The sequence below is a fragment of the Stenella coeruleoalba genome, assembly GCF_951394435.1.
Source record: "Stenella coeruleoalba genome assembly, chromosome: 9".
NCBI lineage: Eukaryota > Metazoa > Chordata > Mammalia > Artiodactyla > Delphinidae > Stenella > Stenella coeruleoalba.
The window spans coordinates 49646389-49653388 of record NC_137155.1 but is presented as its reverse complement, the minus strand read 5'-3'; positions in this window follow the sequence as shown (position 1 = coordinate 49653388).

Sequence of the window (7000 nt, the reverse complement as noted above, 5' to 3'; positions counted from 1 at the left end):
AGGCCACGGCAGTGAGAGGCCCGCGTACCCCGCCCACCCCCCCAAAAAAAGGTAAGGAAATGTATTCTCCCCTAGAGCTTCCAGAAAGGAATACAGCCCTGCTGACACCTTGATTTTAGCCCACTGAAACTGATTTCGGACTTCTGACTTCCAGAGCTGTAAGATAATAAATTTGTGTTGTGTTAAGGTGTTACATTTGTAGTAATTTTTTACAGCAGCAATGAATAATTAATACAATGGAGAATCACTGAAGGTCTTCCAGCAGGAGGCCATGGGGATCTGACTAGAAAGATTACACGAGGCACAGTGTGGAAAGTGGGCCAGAGTAAGCAAAAGTGGAAGCAAAGAGGCCAGAAATCCAGGTAAGAGATTATGATGAGCTTTGCCCCAGCGCTTTGCAGCAGAACATAGTTCTCAGAAAACCAGTACCAAGCAGACCAAAAATGGCAAAGAAAAAGGACCCCGTTAACCTCCTGGGGACATGAAGACTCAGGGAAGCCCCTGCTACTGACCTCCTGTCCCACAAAGAGAGCCATGGAGGAGTCTGAGGAGATTGCTGAGATGGCAAGGGCTTGGACAAACTGAGGACCAGCTGGGAATGGCGTCTGAAGAAGGTCTGAACAAGATACCACACGCCTGGGGATGCAGACGCTGTTTTATAAAATTGCCCCTTACTCCTCAAATTAATCTCTAAATTTTACAAAACTTATGGAGTTTTTAATTCAGCACTTGAAAACGTAACTCATCAGAAAGAGCAAATGTGTGAGAGTAATCAAGACAAAAATTGAAAGAGAAGGATTATGGGGAAGAGGGAGAATAGTGATATACCTAATCAGAGACCAAAATATAATTAAGCTAAATAATTAAAAGTGTGGTGCTGGCAGGGCAACAGATAAACGGATCAACGGGATGGAAGAGATTCAAGAAATAGACTCATATATATAATAAGAGATTAATATTTGGTAAAGGTGGCATTTCTGTTGTCTCATGGTGTTGGAACAATTAGCTATGCTTGGAAAAGAAAGTTTAATAGTTATTTCACATCTTTTACAAAAATGCCTTGCAGATGAATTAAAGATATTATCATACATATTAACAGCCATAGAAGAAAATATCAATGAACATTTGTGTAAGCCTTTGTAAGAATGATACCATGTAACAAATTCTTGCCAGATTTGGGGTACAGGAATACTTTAAACATCATCATAAAAAGATAGCAATAAATCTGAAATGCAAAATTCTGAAAATAAAATTTGCAATATTATAATGTAAAAAGAACTTTTTTAACAAGGAAAAGATGAGCAACTCAATAGAAAGATGAGAAAGGAGCATAAATAGGCAATTCATAAAGAAAATTTAAATGGTAATTTAAATCAACTTTTCAATTTAAATCAACTTAGGAGACCACATCTCATAAATAACCAAGGAAAAGAAAAACAATCATGAAATGTCTTTTTTTGTTGTTTGTTTTGCATAAAAGACTGGCAAAAACTAAAAAGAATTCTCAGAGTTGCAAGGGTGTGGAGAAATGGATAAGCCAGGACCACATTATGACTTGTAGGGGCCTTACACACATTTGCCTTCATGGGTCCCTTCTCCATAATAAAATATGAGAAAGCACATTTTATGGCTTCATTAGTATAAAAAATATAATCCAGGCTGGATTCAGTGTATATTATATATTCATTATTATTATATTCGGTTTTTTCTTCTGATTTTAAAAGAAATTAAGAAGTTTTCATGACCCCTAAAACTATTCTGGGCCCTAGGCAACATGCCTTCTGTGTCCAGTGGCTAAGTCAGCCCTGAGATAACTTCACGGGAGGCGGCAGGTGTGTGAACTTTTTTGGGTGAGTAATCTGGCAACATCAATCGTTAGACCCAACAGTTACATTTTAAGGAATTTATCCCATAAAACTACTCACACAAATAGGCAACAATACACGTGTAAGGAAGTTCATTACATCATTCATTGTTTGTAACTGCAAAAAATTTAAAACAGGCTAAATATCCAACATCAGAGGAATGGGTTATCTCTATCACAGCAGAATTGTATGAATTTTTATAATGAGCATTTATTATTTATATTAAAAATATATTTACATTTTGAAGAGTAAAATAATTATTTCTTTTTTTGATAAAATCTGGAACTCCTCTGAGGAAAGCCGTCTTCACACAGAGCTGAGAAGGATTAAAAGATACTCAAGCAACCAAGTTGGTTTCTTCCCCAGCCGTCCTGCAAATCAGAAGGGGGAGAGGCAACAAGATTTTAGAGTGCTCAAAACCAAAACCAAATAAACCAAAATCAAAGACAGCTGAGTTTTCCTTATAAAACTAGAGTTGGCAAATGCCTGAATCACAAAATGTGGCTTTCACCTGGTCCTCAAAAAGCTTTCCCAGCTCCTAAGCCAGCAGTCGTCTAAAGGACAGGTAGGCACAGGCAAGGGTACTGAGAAGCAAAGTTCTAAGTGACAGTTAGGGGAGTGGCAGTTGGAGGACAGGGTGGGCCAGGGACCCCACTGCCTAGGAGAGGGGCTCTGAGTCAAGTCCCTCCGCTGAGCCTCATAATGGTCATTCACAGCCAATGCACATGGTTCTCAGTCTCAGGGGGGCCCTATGCCAGCATCTCCAAACTGACTCCATGTCAGGGAGTGTCCCGAGGCCTTAGCAGAAAGTCTTCCAGAGGACATGGTGTCTTCCTCACCATGTCATCACCTTCTCTCAAGCAGAAGGAAGACGCTTATGAAACTCCACCAGGGATCCTGCACAATTATTTCAAATAAGACTCGTTTATGATAAAGTTGGCTTTTTTAAAATAATTTTTTAAAAATTTATTTATTTTTGGCTGCACTGGGTATTTCTTGCTGCACACGGGCTTCTTCTAGTCGCAGTGAGCTGGGGTACTCTTCACTGCGGTGCGCGGGCTTCTCATTGTGGCAGCTTCTCTTATTGCGGAGCATGGGATCTAGGCGCGGCGCGCGGGCTTCAGTAGTTGTGGCTCACGTGCTCTAGAGCGCAGGCTCAGTAGTTGTGGCGCATGGGCTTAGTTGCTCTGCGGCATGTGGGATCTTCCCGGACCAGGGCTCAAACCCGTGTCCCCTGCACTGGCAGACATTCTTAACCACTGCGCCACCAGGAGCACCCCGGCATTGGTTTTTCTGGTGGATGATGATGTCGTTGGTGACCGCCATGATACAGGGAGATGCCTACTTGGGCTGCAGGCCAGTGAGGAGCCGCGGAGAGCTGATTCGGGCTGCTTGGTGAGAGAAGTCAGACGACGAGGTGGGGGGCAGTGAGGAGGGGAATGGGAGCAGGCACTTGTCCTGAGTGGAGGCTGTTCATTCAGCTGACAACGGGCTGACTGATGTATTAACCCACACATTAGACTGCTAATTAGCGCCTGCTTACCAAGTGCAAGGTGTGGGGAGGTAGAAGAAACCCAAAGAGGAAACAGGCAAACTTCCTTTCCTCAACATGCTCCTAGTTCGGTGAAGGAGACACGGGTAGAAAGCTGTACCCTAAGGTGGAAGGAGGGAATAGCCACCGCAAGGAACAGCTACTTAATTGGGGGGAGGGGAGAAAGGACATGTGAGTCCTGGAATGAGGCTTCCTGGAGGAAGTGATGCCTGAGCTGATTCTGGCAAGATGGGTACGCCGGGTGTGATGCGTTGAGAGGAAGCACGTTCCCGGCGAAGAGAACACCCTGAGCCAAGGCACGGGCATGGGAACCATGGGGCACACACGCAAAATAGAAAGTAGTTCCGTTGGGTTACACACAGAAGGTAAGAGTGCAGTGAGAGACGGTGCTGTCATGACGCCCCTCCTGAGGATAAAAGACGAAAAGGCAAGAATACCTGCCCTGACTCTTTCTCCCTTCTTGCAGTTCCATAGGTCTCACTCTTTCTCTCTGTGTCCAGTCCACAAGCTCTCTTTCTCTAGTTTGTCAGTGCTAAGAGGCCACTTGAGTTAATTGCATTTTTTCCAAGATTACAGCTGGGGGAGAGGGGTATAACTAATGACTTAACCAGCCTGGTCAAAAGAAAGCCTCCTCTTGTCTTATCAGTCTCAGAGTTAACATTAAAACAGGCACTGACCAGATGAAAAAGTTGTTTACAACCTCATATGTACTAACTCGCTGACTCCTTGCATCAACCTTAGGAGGTATGCTCTCTCATTATCCTCATTTGACAGGAGAAGACTCAGTGACTGTGTGCCCCTGATATATACAGGACAAGAGCGTGAGTGGGCAAGGAACCCTATGCTGCCCATACGCACCAAGACACAAGATGTGGTGAATCTCATCTCTTAGAAACTGGCCCTGGGATACATTTTATGCATCTGCCTTTTTTTTCTTTTCCAAAGAGTTTAATTACTGAACTATTACCAACACCTAAATTATGCAAATTAGACTGCATGCTGACAGTGTTAGTCCCCTGGGGAACTCAGCTTTCTTTCTTTCCCTTAGTGTGAATGTTAAGACCTTGAGAGGTATTTATTTCTATATTCACAGCTTACACACACACACACACACACACACACACACACACACACACACACACACATATACACAGACATACCCCACCAGCAGAATTTTCTTGCACAACCCCATAGGCACCAAATGATCTCTATGTGCTCCAATCGAACCCTTCCTCTGGGTTCAAGCTAGGTATCTCTCTCTCCTTATATCAATCTGAGATCTCTCCCTTGGCACCTCAGGGAGCCCTGGCCAGGCCAATTGTGGCTCCTGCTCTTCCTGAGGCACCCAGGAAGGAGCAGTGTATTGGGTCAGAGCCTTCATTGACAGTGCCTTCCTGAATCCTTTTCTCCTACCCATTTCTCTCACCTCCCAACAGCCCCCCTTCCCCTGCCCCAGTCACCATCTCTGCCACATAGTCCTATTTATCCTTACAGCATACTGCTCTATTCTATTAACACTCTACTACATCTGCACAGGAGTTTTGTGATACTATAGCTTTGCTGCTTGTAGGAGAAGCCCCATGTATTGACTGAGAACTATGTGCCAAGCATGATAATTGATCAAATCTTCATGCAGCACTGAGGGGGGCAATTGTCGATTTATAGACAAGGGACTGAGCTGCAGAGAGGAGGTCTGCTTGCCAGTCCTTGAACTAGGTACTGTCCACTGTGCCCCAGGACCTCTGGCTAGGAGAGGATATTTAGGACCAAGAAACTGCCTATTTCCTTATTTTCCATTTGATACTTTCTCCTCTTTTTATTGTTTTTTTAAAATAGAAGTAACATGTAATGTGGTAAAAAAAATATTTCAAATGATAAAAAAGGGTGCAAAAAGAAAAGTGAAAGCCTCTCTCCCTCACCACTTCTGTTAGCATCAATTGTCAACAGTTTCTTTGTCTAAATAACTAAAAAAAGTACACACCACACTCACATAGATTTTTAATTTACACACAGTGATCATGTTCTATACACTGTTCTATAAATTGCTTTTTTCACTCCTAATTATGTCTGAGATCTTTTCATATCAGCAAGTAGAAGAGCTTCGAATGGTTTCCTGTCTCACTCAGAGTAAAATCCAAAGTCCCTACTTTGGCTGACATAACCTTGCTGCAAAAGCCTAACAAAGATATTACAAGAAAGGAAAATTATAAGCCTATCTCACTCTGAACATAGATACAAAAATCTTAAAATATTAATAAAGCAAATCCAGCAATATGTGAAAAGAATAGTATATGATGACCAAGTTGGATTCATTCCAGGAGTGGCAGTATTAATTTAACATTCAGAAATCTATCTGTGTAGTCCACACATTAATAGATAAAGAAGAAAAAGCATTATGATTGTCTATACAGAAAACTATTTGATAAAATTCTACACATTCATGATGAAAATAGGAATAGAAGGGACCTTCCTTACCCTGACAAAGGGAATCTACAATGTTAGAAATCAGTATAGTGGTTATCTCTGGATAAAGAGCAAGTGAGGGGCTTTTGTGGTAGTAATGTTCTATTTCTTGATTTGGTTGCCTGAGTGCGGTGACTTCGTGATAATCAACCTGTACACAGATGCACTGGATACTCTACAGTATGTGTATTATACTTAATTCTAAAAGGTTGTAAATTTTTTTTTTAAAACCAGGAAAAAAATGTAGTTCTTCCTGATGATCTCAGAAGGGTAGAGGGTGTGACCAGGAGCTATGGGAGCTAGCAAGGACAGGAGAGATGGAGGTGTTGGGATGAGGAGAAATGGAGAAAAGAGTGTGTTGAGTGGTTACACATATGGATATGGACCAGATCCAGGATGGTGTCCTTTGGTGAAGAGGAAGCTGGTGATCCAAGGGCCTAAGTCTTCAGTGAATGAGAGGCAGTAATTTGGAGATGAAGTGCAAAGACAGGTGCACTAGAGGGAGAGATATATTAGGGAGCATGGAATTTAGTACCTAGACACCCCTCACAGAGTGCATTGTTCTACAATAAGGAGACAACACTGTGTACCTACTCTCCTCAACCACTTTCACAATTGGTCTTAAACCCCATAATGGTCTGGAAAGCAGTTAATATTTTGTTTTACTATTGGAGAACCCCAGACTCAGAGCCAGGATGACTGAGCCACAACTCAGGACCCAGAGCTGCTTCAAAGGCCTGTCCAGATGTGCTTCCAAGACCAGTGGCCATGTGGGCATCTGGGCCAAATCACGGTCCCTCTGTTGATCATCAGTTAACAGTAAAATATGGATAATATCTTGTTCCATGACTGGCATAAGCACTAAATGTGGTTTCACGACATCATAAGGCGTTCAGTACAGTTTTCTTCTTCCTCTTTCCCCAGCACTCCACCAACATATTCATCATGATCTGTCCAAGAACATCAAGTCTAGAAAACCCAGGATCATGAAGACAAGTATGCAACCACTGCTCCACTAAGTGAGGCTGAGGGGTGACTCGTTTCTCTGGTGAGCCCTGTACTGACCAGTGACATTAATAGAGGCTGGATTCTCATGATGCCCTTGTCCTGGGCCAGCTAT